Below are 12,163 nucleotides of genomic sequence, written 5' to 3'. Positions count from 1 at the left end.
AAAACTTGCATTGTGGTGTTTCTTAGGAGTGAGGCCTGCACTGTATAAAGCACTTTTAGAATCTTTTGTCTGTGGTCCTACTTTTTCTTCGTATGTTTGGATGTCTGACATTTTTGACCCATTCTGTCTGTTTTGCGCCTGCACTTTATTGATACACTAGGGTCTTGAATGCCACGTATACCTATTAGAGATGAGCGAACCTCGAGCATGCTCGAGTCCATCCGAACCCGAACTTTCCGAACTGATGTTTGTAAAGAGGAAAGTGCAATTTATAAAATATCAGTGGCAAGATGTATGCATAAATACTGTCCAAACACTATACCAAGAACAATGAAACCCAAAGGAATAAATGAAGTGATAGGTATTAGAGATGAGCGAACCGGGTTCGGGTCCGAGTCCATCTGAACCCGAACGTTCGGCATTTGATTAGCGGTGGCTGCTGAAGTTGCTGAAGCTCTAAGGTTGTCTGGAAAACATGGATACAGCCAATGACTATATCCATGTTTTCCACATAGCCTTAGGGCTTTATCCAACTTCAGCAGCCACCGCTAATCAAATGCCGAACGTTCGGGTTCAGATGGACTCGGACCCGAACCCGGTTCGCTCATATCTAATACCTATCACTTCATTTATTCCTTTGGGTTTCATTGTTCTTGGTATAGTGTTTGGACAGTATTTATGCATACATCTTGCCACCGATATTTTATAAATTGCACAAGGCACACTGCACTTTCCTCTTTACAAACATCAGTGGCTAATATGTGTGATTGTTAGTTTTTACCAAACCGTCCCCTGCTGTTATTGTCTGTTTGCCTCCATATTCATCTAAATATGTTTTGTTTTGACTATGGTAAAGAATATTTTTCAAAATAAAATTCGGTTGTGTTTTTGGTCTACATGTGTTTCTGACATATGTTTTTGTATCTTGGTGGGCTGCTGATGTATGTGGCATTTTAGTATTAATTGTTTAGTTGCATATTTTTTACACTGACAGAGTTTGGTGCTTTTGCTTTTTGCTTTATTGAAGCTATATGTCCCAGCTTCTGATGCTGGACATCCAGGAAATATATCTTTCTGGCAGGTCACACCGCACAGTACTCTGCCATTAAAGAAATTAGATTGACATTGTGTCAGCCCAACTTTCCTAAGGTGTCAGATAAAACACCAATATAGAGCTCTCAGCATGTGTTCTGTGCTTAGCAGCAGAAGACAGACTCAGGAAGCCTACTTCCTGCATTTGGGCAGCTGACTCCCAGCAGAGCAGTAAAACTGGTGAGAGGAGCACAAGAGAGGTCAGGACCTCTGTTGTCCCAGCAATCCTCTGTTTATAGATCACTTCTATTCAACTGGCATTAGATCACTATAATCCGTGATCTGCTAAGGTTGTGTTTACACAATACAGTTTCATTGCTGTACTGTTGCAGTACTGACCTGGTACTGTGTGATTTCAGTATATATGCTGCACTTCTGCTATGTTTGTGAACACAGGCTAAAGCTGATGGATGAATTAATTGGGGTATGATGACATTTTCCAGAGTGTACGTTCATGCTGACTATGCAAATGAAATAAAAATAAAGAAATAATTTATCCACTCTTGCAAAATTACAGATTATTACTCTCATTCAGGCCAATAGGGAAAATCTGCACCAGGACTGACATGCTGTGGATTTAAAATGTGCACCACAGGTTGGGTTTTGCACAGATTTATTACACAGTGTTCCCCAGTGGTGCATGATCGTTTGAGGCAGCTTCCCAAGTCTCATGGCCACTCAAAGTTCCCATATAATATTTTGCACTGGCTACTGCAAGTCTATGGAGGCTGCACAATCTCTGCTCTGGCTCTACTGAATAAATATTTCCAGCCTGCTCACTGACTGGGCACAGGCATCTGGCATACTTACAGTTGGGCCAGGGTCTACTCAATTGTATCTGTGCTATTCACATGCAGATACAATTACTGTAAATATTAGTGGTGCTGTATGTTGAAGCCCTGCTCAGCTTCCTAAACCACTGTAGAGTACCTTCTTTAGGATGCGGGCTTGATGACCTCATCATATCACCTGCATCGAGTTCCCCTTAACTCCTAGGCGACCCTGGACGTACCCGTACGTTCCCCTTAACCCCTAGGCGACCCTGGACGTACCCGTACGTCCAGGGCCGCCTCCATGTGTTCAGAGCAGGGCTGCGCGGCAGCCGCGGTCTGAACCGCCGCAGTCCCGGGTGCCGCTCCTAGCCCAGGACCGCGGCTATTAGCGGGCACGGTCCGATCGCCTTGCCCGCTAATACAGTAACCGGATGCAGCAGACAAAGTTGACAGCTGCATCTGATTACTTGATGCAGCCCTTCCCTGGTATCTAGTGGGGAGGAGCGATCCACACATCTTACCCCTTCCGGGGTCAGCACCTTAATGGCGCTGATCCCGGCTCAGCACCCGATTGCTTCCGGCTGCAGCAGCCGGAAGCAATCGATGTGCCTATCTCATCGATCTATGCTGCATATCTATGCAGCATAGATCTGTATGAGAGATCAGTGTATTCATACTAGAAGTCCCCCAGGGGGGCTTCTAGTATAAGTGTAAAAGTACAAATAAAAGTGTTGTTATAAATAAAAAGCCCCCTCCCCTAATAAAAGTCTGAATCACCCCCCTTTTCCCATGTTATAAATAAAAATAAATAAATAAACATGTTTGGTATCACCGCAAAAAGTGCAAAATTGCGCATTTTTGGTCGCATCAAATCCAGAAAAATTGTAATAAAAAGCAATCAAAAAGTCGCATATGCGCATTCAAGGTACCGATAGAAAGAACACCTCATGGCGCAAAAAATGACACCTCACACAGCCCCATAGACCAAAGGATAAAAGCGCTATAAGCCTGGGAATGGAGCAATTTTTAGGAACATATATTTGTTAACAATGGTTTGAATTTTTTACAGGCCATCAGATACAATGAAATTTATACATGTTACCTATCGTTGTAATCATAACGACTTCAGGAACATATATAACAAGTCAGTTTTACCCCAGGGTGAACGGCGTAAAAACAAATAAAATAAAAAAACAAATAAAAGAAATGCGTTTGTTTTTTTCAATTTCACCACACTTTGAATTTTTTTTTTTTCTGGTTTCAGCCCATCATTGCAAAGTACAATTAGTGGCACAAAAAATAAGGGCTCATATGGGTTTCTAGGTGAAAAAATGCAAGTGCTATGGCCTTTTAAGCACAAGGAGGGAAAAACGAAAACACAAAAATTTAAATTGGCCCGGTCCCCTAAGGGTTAAAGAGAACTATTCATGGACAACAACAAAAAAAAAAAATTCCTAATTGGTTGTAAATTATAATTTTATTAATATTTGTAAATACAATTAATTATTTTTACGGCCACGTTTTTTAATTAGACTTTTTCCTTTTCTGTCTTTCGGCGGCTCTTTTCAAAAGAGCCGGTGTGAGACAGGAAGCTCCCGTCATGCAGAGCGGCGCCGGCCTTACTGCACCGATCAAGAGGATTAGGTAAAGTCTGTATCTTCATAAATAGACAAAATGAAGATACAGACTGCCTTTGCAGCCTGTATCTTATGCTTTACCCAATCCTCTTTTTCAGTGCAGGAAGGTCGGGCGCCACCATCTTGATGACGTCACTTGCATTCCACTGCTGGAACTCAAGTGACGTCATCAAGATGGTGGCGCCCGGCCTTCCTGCACCGAAAAAGAAGATTGGGTAAAGCATAAGATACAGGCTGCAAAGGCAGTATGTATCTTCATAGATAGACTTAGGGAGAGATGAACTTTGATAATAGGGACAGTGAGTTTTAGGTGATAGGTTCTCTTTACATGTCACCTGTCTGTAAATGGATGTCATTGTGTATTCTGCCTCTCACTAAGAAGTGCTGTAGTCACAATGTTGGAGCTCGACCTATACACTTCAATGGGAAGAGCAGCAATACCAAGTATAGTTGCTACCAAATGTCTATATTTATGCCCGGTAAGCACAGCAAACATAAGCACTGTGGCCCCTTTAACCCCTTCAGGACCAGGCTAATTTTTGTTTTTGCATTTTAGTTTTTTCCTCTTTGTGCTTAAAAGGCCATAGCTGTTGCATTTTTACACCTACAGACCCACATGAGCCCTTATTTTTTGTGTCACTAATTGTTCTTTGCAATGACAGGCTGAATTGTTGCATAAAATATGCTGCAAAAGCTGAAAAAAATTGCAGTGAAATTGAAAAAAAAACCACAATTCTTTTTCTTTGGGGGGGGGCTTCATTTTTACGCCGTGTGTCCTATGGAAAAACTGATATGTTATATATGTTCCTCAAGTTGTTACAATTACAACGATATGTAACATGTATAACTTTCATTGTATCTGATGGCCTGTAAAAAATCCAAACCATTGTTAACAAATATATGTTCCTTAAAATCGCTCTATTCCCAGGCTTATAGCGCTTTTATCCTTTGGTCTATGGGGCTGTGTCAGGTGTCATTTTTGCGCCTTGATGTGTTCTTTCTATCGGTACCTTGATTGCGCATATGTAACTTTTTGATCGCTTTATATTACAATTTTTCTGGATTTGATGCGACCAAAAATGCGCAATTTTCCACTTTGGTATTTTTTTTGTGTTTACGCCATTTACCGTACAAGATCTGGAAAGTGATAAATTAATATTTTGGGCGATTATGCACGCGACGATGCCAAACATGTTTATTTATTTATAACATGGGAAAAGGGGGGTGATTCTGACTTTTATTAGGGAAAGGGGCTTTTTATTAATAATGACACTTTTACACTTATACTAGAAGCCCCTCTGGGGGACTTCTAGTATAAGCACTCTGGTCTCTCATTCACATCTATGCTGCATGGATATGCAGCATAGATCGACGAGATCGGCACTTGATTGCTTCCGGCTGCTGCAGCCGGAAGCAACTGAATGCCGAGCCGGGATCCGCGCCATTAACTTTACCATAGGCCCCGGGCTGTTCACCAAGCCTGGGCCCCCCTTACCCTACTGTAAATATGGTGGCACTAGCCTGGTGTTCATAGTACAGGATAGATAATATCATGTTGTTTTGATTTGTACAAAACTGCGGTAAAAAAAAAGCTGCGATTTTTTGGCAAATGATGGCAGAAATGTTACCATGAGACAGAACACAACTGAAAGTATAAGTCTTTTTGGGTTGCCATGGCCCCCCCAGGAGCACAGGGCCCTGGGCTACTGCCCGAAAAGGAAATGTTATAACCCAATACTGAATGTGCCTGCACTTACACTTAGGTATACACACTGCTGCTATAATGTGCTGCACTCACACTCAGCCATTCACATTGCTGTATAGAGAAGTTTCTGTCACTGTCCTCCCACACATTCTCACTTCTTGATTGGCCCATGCTGAGCATACCCCTCTTCCTTATTGCTGTCATGTGACCACACAGACCTCTGACAGCAGCCCTGCTTCTCTATTCTACCCTGTTGTACTATGCTACTGCATTGTGGGGATCTGCTGTATTTCCAGGTTTATGCACTTACTATACATTATACTCCACATGCTGATTGCTATACTGTACAGTGATATCACATATTACTGTTTCTCATTGTGTTATCTGTTCTACATGTTATTCAGAATAAAAAATCATTATTTGGGGGTTGAAAACCAATTATCTGCATATCCGTGATTTCTTATGGGAAAATTTGCTGTGGTTTAAGAGTGATTTGGATTACAAGCCTGGTCCTCGAACGAATTATGCTCATAATCCAAGGCACCACTCTATTTCCTAGCTATTGTAAAATATATGCATATTATAAGACTAGATTTTTTTATTCAAAGTAGAAGAGAATAAAGTGATATTCTACTCAGCAAGAGAAACAAAGCATAACGATAATTCACTTGTAGTTTTTGCACTGTATGGCTTGAGGAGTAAAACATCAAAAAACACTTAAAAATAAATGGAAGTAAGTGCTTCCAGAAAGTGCCTAAAAATACTTGATAAAAAAATCCATGAAACATAAAATATTATAGACCTATAAGGTATGTGGCTGAATTATTCATGCATTATATAGTATATCTTTCTGATTTTTGGCCTGTTGCATCCTACAACAGCCTCATCTGTGTCCTTTCGGCACAGATGCAGCTGAATATGACGGAATACAGAAACATATAAGCTCTGTTATTTATGCTGATAGGCTGAAGACCTATGAGCCACCAGCATGGGATCCCTTCAGTGCCCAGCATGGTGATGTGATTACATTACACTTGCTGAGTAAACCTGTGTGACATCTCTTAGGCTGCAGGACAGGACTGACAAAAGAGCATAGCATTGTAGCAACAGTTTGGTAGCTTTTTTTTTTTTTTATTGCCTCAATACTGGGAATCATTACGGATTGGGGTCACAGGAGGCATTACTATGATCAAAGGGGCACAGATAGAGTTTTTAATAATTGGAGGGGGGCAAAGAAGGCATTATTAAGAAGGAGTCACAGGAGACATTATCATCAGTGATTGTGGGCACAGGCGACCACTCGTCATTTGATCGACAGAAGATAGACGCATGATTTGTGGATGAAACAACTACTACGGTATCTGATTATACATACTCAGTAGCATAGCTAAGTGATGGGGGGCACAGTGATGGGAGGGGCTGCTCTAAGGGGCCCTAATACTTAGTGGGAGCTGGGAGCGGCCTACTTCATTACAGTGCAGCAAATATTCAATGACTTTCCCCGCTCCCAGCAGCCAGGGGCGTAACTACCACAGTAGCAGCCATAGCGGCAGCTATGGGGCCCGCCACATTAGGGGACCCCATGGCCTGTTCCTGCAATACACTGGGCCCCCTTAGTTGTCACCATTTGCACCACCAGGTGGCCGAGCGGGCCTCCTGGGATCTGTAAATGTCCCTTTAACTGAAAGCTCTTGCAGTTATGCAGTAATGACTACACTTGCCGGCTTAGTGGTCAGTCGGAAAGGGGGAGGGGGGCAATCAAAAGTTTGCTATGGGGCCCAGCTATATCAAGTTACGCCCCTGTCAGCAGCATACTGAGAGATGATGCCATGGGAGAGGGGAATTGGGGGGGCTTTATGTCAGGCCTTCCATGGACATGTGAATAAGGCCTAAGTGGTACACTTTAACGTTTGTATAGCAAACCCCAATACAGAGAATCTGTGCCAATTTTACTATATGTACATGTTGTGCATTTGACAAGTGTTTTTGAACTTTCACAAAATTTGCAATAAAATGCACTGTTCAAAAAAAAAAAAGACTAAGCTGGCACTTGTACAGGTAATACCATAGACATTATTAATGTGATCCTGAAAGTTTCTTTATAGAGGAGGTCTCACTAAATGTTATCGGTAGAGTTGGCAGCAAAGGACTCCACTTTGCCCTTTGATTTAATCCAGCCTTTGCTATACGAACGTTACCCTGGTTAATTTTTTTTCTCTGTTTTTCCTGGAACAGGTGTCACCTGCTGCTAGCCATCCTGAAAGTACGAGCAGGATTTCACTGACGCTGCGGTGTCAAATTCAGCTCTGAGTATTTAAAGATATGCACACTCATTTTTTTCTTCCCTTTTCCCATCCCCTGTCTTTACAACCCTTAGCTCACACACTAATCTTTCATTTCTCACAGAGTAAAGTATCTACATAAAGAAGTAAAAAAAAAACAAAAAACATTTAACTAGCTAGCTATGCACAGTACTGCAGTCCATGTAGTGCCATGTATCCCCTGAAACTGCTTCAAGTCTGAATAGAGTGCACTTTGATTTTTTTTTTTCCCAAAGAGAATTCAGCGTAAAAAGTTTTTTAAGCTTCAATATGAATACATTCCTACCATATTTGGGATCCATAAAACTGACTTTTTTCTGTAATGTGTGTTTGCACTGATATTGATTTGACCAATTACTTAAGCTCATAAGGATGTACAGTGGTGCCTTGGATTACAAGCATAATTTGTTCTGGGACTGTGCTTGTAATCCAAATCCACTCTTAAACCAAAGTAAATTTTCCTATAAGAAATCATAGAAATGCAGACAATTGGTTCCACACCCCAAAAATAATGATTTATTATTCTGAATAACATGTAAAACAAATGAAACAAACATTCAGAAACAGCAGAATATGCAATATTATAAGTTACTGTACAGTAATGGAGAGGATGGGAAATACAAGGGTGGACAGAGACTGTAGGGAGCAGGAAGGAATGAGCAGGGCACATGTGTGCACATACATGCAGCACTCTCTGTCCGGGGAGAGAGGGGTTACAGCTATGGAGAGATTACCTTCACAGTCCTGTCCTCTGATGTAAGCCCCAGCCTGAAGTGGATCTGCTATGATTTGGAAGGTGAGAGAGACTTCCTGAGTACAGTGCTGTAGACAAAAAACAAAAGGTGCAACAGCAACCCACAGGTGCAAGGGATTACCGTATATACTCTTCCCAGCGTACACACAGCAAACACCTACTCTGCAGATATTAAAAATTAAATATCATTTTTTTTTTTTTTTTTGAAAAGTGAGGATCCTAGCAAACCATTTTGACCAAACAGAGTGTACCGTGTGGCCAACGTTAAGTGCTGAAGACCCCAGGTATGGAGACCATGCCCCTCCCCCACTCCTCCTCCCATCCAGTACAGGGAGCTCTTACACCAAAGCAATGCTCTTAAACCAAGTCACAATTTTGAAAAACTGTGAGCTCTTAAACCAAAACGCTCTTAAACCAAGTTACTCTTAAACCAAGGTACCACTGTATTCACAAATTCAGGTTTTTCATTGCATTTATTCAATACAAAGCCACAAACGTATCTGAAAAAAGAGGTCTCAGTCCTTCCTGTATAGGTGTCCTCCATTCATGTTAAGTTTGATTTAATAATTGCATTTGTGTGAGAATAATGAGTGTGTGAATATAACCTAAGGATGTTAAGATTGCGTTCACACGTTCAGGGTTTTATTTGCAAATATTAGATACAAAACCAGGAACAGATCATACATGGGGCCACTTATAAGGCTGTGTTCCCAATGCATGCAGATAATCTACCAATACTGTAGCAATATTGTCAGGATTATTGGGAAAAGTGGACAGCTATTGGGTGAACACATGGGGGCATGGGTTCCGTCCCATGTATTCCTTGGGATGTGAGAACGTGGCCTAAAGGAAAAAGCAGCCTATGGCTGTGTCCATGTTTTCCAGGACTCCCTAGGGCTGCCTCCAACTTTTTCAGCCACCAGGAGTTAATAATTGAATTTGAATGTGTGAACATCTAGGATGTTACAGTGTATCCGTCATTATAAAAACTTTGGACAAGTCATAGGGACACCAATCGGGAGATAGAGCCGGGAGAGGACCGCAGCTGCAGAGCATCCTCTCCCCACTCTTATTTTTTTTTTTTTTAAAGAATCGTGTTCCATAGGAACCCATAAGTCCAACCCTTTTTTTAATTCAGAGAGGAGAGTGGAGACGCTGCAGCGCAGTCCTTTCCCCGCTCTATCTCTTGATCAGTATGGGTCTGAGCACTCAGACCCTGACAGATCAAAACTATTGACATGTCAAAAGTTTATTTTTTATAAGGACAGGTACACTTTAAGAGTGTGTTCACACGTTCAGTGCAAATATCAAATATAAAGCCAGGAACAGATCATAAATGGGTACACTTAAAGGCTGTGTTCCCAAGGCATGCAGATGATCTACCAATGGAGAACCAATATTGTCAGGATTATTGGGAAAATTGGACATCTATTGGTGAACACATGGGGGCATGGGTTCAGTCCCATGTATTCCTTGGTATGCGAGAACGTGGCCTAAAGGAAAAAGCAGCCTAGTGCTGTGTCCATGTTTTCCAGGAATCCCTAGTGCTGTATCCAACTTTTCCAGCCACCGGGAGTTAAATCCCAAGTGTTTGGGTTCATCATATGTTCAGCAAGTTTGCTCAACACAAAGTCACAATTCTTGTTCAGAATTGTGGCACATATTTTTTGAGCGCACATAAGAGACATGTTATTTATCCTGAGTGAATTTCTGGGGAATGTGTGTTCGAAACACAGGACACAGTTAAAGCGACTCTGTACCCACAATCTGACCCCCCCCCCCCCCAAACCATTTGTACCTTCGGATAGCTGCTTTTAATCCAAGATCTGTCCTGCACCACCCCTCCCCACCCTCCTCATCGTTAGGAATGCTCCAGGCAGATTGCCTCCTATTCCCCAGCTGTGGCAGCCCGGCACATGGGCTGGATCGTTAAGGCACCTGTGCAATGTTCAGGATGCAGAAAATGTTCCAGTTGCATTCCTAATGATGAAGAGGGTGGGGAGGAGGGACGGAGGGGTAGTTAGGTCACAGATACTCCTGTTGGGCACAGGGCTGCAAGTTTAAAAAAACTTTTTTAAGACAATAACTGCATCACCTGCCGCACAGACCCCAGGACAGATCTTGGATTAAAAGCAGCTATTTTAAGGTACAAGTGGTTTTGGGGGGGGGGGTCAGATTGTGGGTACAGAGTCGCTTTAAGCCCCATTAAAGTAAAACTAGTCTGCACCCAAAATTTGACAAAAATGTGGTCCAAAGTGTGCTGAAATCCAAGGCCAATCTCTAGTGTATATTACAATATGGTTGAGAAGTAAAAATTGTAAAGTCAAAATTTTCACTTATTCTTCAGCCAATAAGCTATCCTAATGGCTAGACCTATTCAGGGTTTTTTTTTTTTTTTTTAGAAATGCATTGTCAAGAAGAATACACAATTAGGCCTGAAGTGAACATATAAACTGTATTGGGAATGCCTGGCCTTAAAGGATACCTTTGTTAACACCCCAGGCTGCATGTGCCCAGTGCTCTTAGTTGACCTTATAAATAAGCTGTGTGCCTCAGCTCCTGAAAAGGTATCCCTGTGCCCTTTCACTGCCTCTACCCTCAAAAACTCTACATCAGAGACTAAAAATAACTACTACCCTCATCATCTTACCCTGCAGCAAGAGACTTCTATGGCCCTATTTCACTGGTCATTTAGAGGAGCTCCTCGTTCCCTGCTCGCTGCCGGCGCTATTCAACGTGGCAGCAGCGAGCGGGTGAGTGCGGGAGGGGCCGTGGGGAGCTGTGGGGGGGGGCTGCCCGGGTGGTCGCTGATCTTCCGGGCAGCCCATAGGATACAGCAGCGTCTGCTGCCAATGCTCTTATTCAACGGAGCTGATGCAGCAGATCGTTGCTGTATCAGTCGCTTGTTTTTCAACATGTTGAAAAACAAGCGACTGCAACGATCAGCCAACATGAACGATGTCTGCTGATCGTTGCACTCTATTCCACGGGACGATTATCGTCTGTAGCGGCCGATATCGGCCGAATACGGACGTTAATCGTTCCGTGGAATAGGGCCTTTAATCAGACCTACCTCACAAACAACTCACATCAGTCAAAGACTGAAAACATGCACATACTACTAATACCTGTGCGACATCAAACCTAACCTAAACACAAACCACAGTACGCACCAGATTGACACCAGCCAGGTTTTGATTGTAGTCATCATCATAGTCATCTTTCTGTTATCTCAGTTTCAGTGTTATAGGATGGAGAGAAGTTGTGTAGTTGTAGATCGTGGAAGTGGCTGCAAAGTGAGGGGCAAAGATTTCTAAACATAGGCTGTGAGAGAAGTCACCTTCGCAGTTTGGTCCCATTCGAGAAAGAAATAGAGATAATGCCTTCAGTCAGAGAAGACGTCACCTGTAAGCTAGGGGCGGATTAACTTTACTATAGGCCCAGGACTGTTCACCAGCTTGGGCCCCCCACCCCACTGTAACTATGGCAGCACTAGCGGGGTGCTCATAGACACGGGATAGATTTTTTTACAAATCATGTCAGAATAGTAGTTGGGAGACAATACACCACTCAAAGTCTTTAGGTGGCCATGGGCCTCCAAGGAGCTAAGGGCCCTGGGCTAACACCCAGAATGGACCTATTATAATCCGCTAGTGCTGTAAGCCACCAGATGGAATAGTTTCCCTGGTTCTCGTACAGGCAAGACGCACAAACCAGAGTCTCCTGCAGAGTTTAGCCAGGAGCTCTGCCAGGTTCCCTCTCCAGGACAAGTCCAGTGTAGTCTAGTCTGGAGTAAGGTAGTGGACAGATGCACACGGGAAGCACAGACACTGTGCAGTGCTAAACACTCACAGAGGGTCAGAGATCATTCCAGCCCACGC

At 42.7% G+C, this 12,163-nt stretch overlaps 1 protein-coding gene across 2 annotated transcripts in view; it reads right to left on the bottom strand.

Annotated features, from left to right (window-relative positions):
- Window positions 1-11,528, bottom strand: part of LOC138769142 (myocardin-like) — a 72,598-nt gene extending 61,070 nt beyond the window's left edge. The window contains exon 1 of one of the 2 annotated variants that reach the window (XM_069947390.1): window positions 11,456-11,528. The gene's annotated coding sequence lies outside the window, so the exon portion shown is untranslated. Of the gene's footprint in view, window positions 1-8,262; window positions 8,278-11,455 lie in introns of those variants that run through there. The other variant, XM_069947391.1, reaches the window with a different exon arrangement.
- Window positions 11,529-12,163: the final 635 nt, after the last annotated feature.

The sequence above is a fragment of the Dendropsophus ebraccatus genome, chromosome 12 (genome assembly GCF_027789765.1).
Source record: "Dendropsophus ebraccatus isolate aDenEbr1 chromosome 12, aDenEbr1.pat, whole genome shotgun sequence".
Lineage (NCBI taxonomy): Eukaryota > Metazoa > Chordata > Amphibia > Anura > Hylidae > Dendropsophus > Dendropsophus ebraccatus.
This window is presented reverse-complemented; position numbering and strand designations above follow the sequence as displayed.